At 69.6% G+C, this 2,500-nt stretch overlaps 1 non-coding gene across 1 annotated transcript; it reads left to right on the top strand.

Annotated features, from left to right (window-relative positions):
• The first annotated feature begins 1,830 nt into the window (after window positions 1-1,830).
• LOC128823971 (5S ribosomal RNA) lies at window positions 1,831-1,949 on the top strand. The gene has a single exon (XR_008442202.1). It is a non-coding gene; the product is annotated as a 5S ribosomal RNA (ribosomal RNA).
• The last annotated feature ends 551 nt before the right edge of the window (window positions 1,950-2,500 follow it).

The raw sequence follows: 2,500 nt of genomic DNA, 5'->3' as shown, positions 1-2,500 counted from the left end.
TACTCGGATTGATCCCCTAGGCTGAGCTCCGGTTCTCACAGGCTCTGAAAAACCTGTCCTCACAAATCTCCGCACACAGTCCTCGAAAGACGGGTCGAAAAAGCCAAAGCCCCGCCTTCGGCGGTACGAAACTGGAACCGGGCGCCACCTCGTGGTTCCCTCGGTCGGCCGAGACGGCGTTGGGCGACCCCTTCCGGACATCCGCGAGACGACCGGCCGTCAGGTCAACCCATTCGCTCCAAAGGGGTTGACCCGGTGGCCGGGAGGGGACTTTGAAAATTTTTCAGACTTGGAAAACTTTTTTTTTTTTTTTTTTTTTCCCCCCAGCCCGCTTCCTCCGGGTTGACCCGGTGGCCGAGCGTCTCACCGTCCCCGGACGCAGCGAGGTACTGCCTCCCGGCCGTCAGGATCGGGCCCACGGAAGTCTGATTTTTTAAAAAAAATTGCCGACGCCACCGCGGAGGGCTACCCGGCCACCCCGGGCCCCGGAGCCGGAAAAGGGAAGAAAAGGATCGGGCCCACTAGAGACATGGACCCGGCCGCCAAGCAGGCCGCCCTGGGCTCACCCTCCCCGGCCGCAGCGAGGGACATCCTCCCGGCCGACAGGATCGGGCCCCTGGAAGTCTGGGGGGGGGGGGGGGAAATCCGCCTCACGCCTCCGAGGAGGGCTGCCCGGGCGGGCCGGGCCCCGGAGCTCGGAAAAAAAAAAAAAAAAACACCCCAAAAAAGGATCGGGCCCACTAGAGACATGGACCAGGCCGCCCTGGGCTCACCCTCCCCGGCCGCAGCGAGGGACTGCCTCCCGGCCGACTGGATCGGGCCCCTGGAAGTCTGGAAAAAAGAATGGAACCTGACGCCTCCGAGGAGGGGGCGCCCAGGGAAGGAGGGAGATCCGGGTCGACCTGGTGACCGGACGGGAAAGCGGCCACCGGGCGTGCCCGTTCAAACCTAGGGGTTGACCTGGCGGCCGGAAAGCAAACCGGCCACTGGCTAGCCCCGTCGGCAACCTACGGGTTGACCTGGTGGCCGGGAAGCGAACCGGCCAGCAGGTGAACCCGTTCGATTCCACGGGTTGACCTGGTGCCCGGGAGGGGACTCTGAAAAATGTTCAGCCCTTTCGGCTCGGGGTTGACCTGGTGGCCGAGAGGGGACTCGGACGGCAGGCAAGCCGCCCTGGCCTCACCCACCCCGGCCGCAGCGAGGGACTGCCTCCCGGCCGACTGGATCGGGCCCCTGGAAGTCTGGGGGGAAAAAGAAAATGGAACCTGACGCCTCCGAGGAGGGGGCGCCCAGGGAAGGAGGGAGATCCGGGTTGACCTGGTGACCGGACGGGAAAGCGGCCACCGGGCGTGCCCGTTCAAACCTACGGGTTGACCTGGTGGCCGGGAAGCGAACCGGCCAGCAGGCGAACCCGTTCGATTCCACGGGTTGACCTGGTGCCCGGGAGGGGACTCTGAAAAATTTTCAGCCCTTTCGGCTCGGGGTTGACCTGGTGGCCGAGAGGGGACTCGGACGGCAGGCAAGCCGCCCTGGGCTCACCCTCCCCGGCCGCAGCGAGGGACTGCCCCCCACCCACCCACCCCCCCCCCCGGCTGACAGGATCAGGGCGCACTGGATGTCCGGGACAATATTTTCCCCGACGCCGGGGAGGGCGGGCGGGCGGAGGGGCTCTGGCGGCCAGCCCGGGCCCCGGAGCTCGAGAAGGAAAAAAGGACCGGGCCCGCGAGAGACGGGGGCCCTGCCGCAGGGGGGCAGTCCGACCGGGGCTCACCGTGCGGCAGGCCCGGGCGTCGGCAGGGGAAAGCGGGCGAGGAGGCGCGGGGGCCGGGTGCCTACGGCCATACCGGACCGAACGCCCCCGATCCCGTCCGATCTCGGAAGGTAAACCGTCCCGGGCCTGGCTAGTACTTGGATGGGTGACCGCCTGGGAATCCCAGGTGCCGTAGGCAGCTTTTCCCGGTCCGAGCCAGCTCTCTCTCCTTTTCTGGGGAGGAAGGAGAGGGGGGGGACGGGCCGGAAAGCCCCTCGTCGCTCCTGCCGAGTCGGAGGTCGCGGCCGCAGGTCACGGGTCTGGGCGCCTGGGGTCCGGCTCCCCACCCGGCTTCCTCCGCGGAGGACCCACCGAAGCCGCTGGGGGAGACCCCGGGCATGGGGCGGACTGGCCCGGACCCTCCCGGCCGCCGGCCCGCAGGACCGCCCCGAATCCCCCCGCCCCGCGGCCACCCAGGCCAGGCCTGGCCAGGCGGGACGGACGGCGGGTGTCCAGCGCCCAGCGGCTTCCGCCAGCGGGGACCCACGGCCCCCAAAGCCGCAGGGGGAGGCCCCGGGCCCGGGACGGACTCGCTCGGACCCCCTGCGCCCGGGCGCCGGCTCGCGGGACCGCCCCGAATCCCCCCGCGGCCACCCAGGCCAGGCCTGGCCAGGCGGGACGGACGGCGGGTGTCCAGCGCCCAGCGGCTTCCTCCAGCGGGGACCCACGGCCCCCAGAGCCGCAGGGGGA

This window comes from Malaclemys terrapin, chromosome 15, assembly GCF_027887155.1.
Source record: "Malaclemys terrapin pileata isolate rMalTer1 chromosome 15, rMalTer1.hap1, whole genome shotgun sequence".
NCBI lineage: Eukaryota > Metazoa > Chordata > Testudines > Emydidae > Malaclemys > Malaclemys terrapin.
Note: the sequence above shows the minus strand (reverse complement) of the source record. Positions and strands in the feature narration are given on the sequence as shown.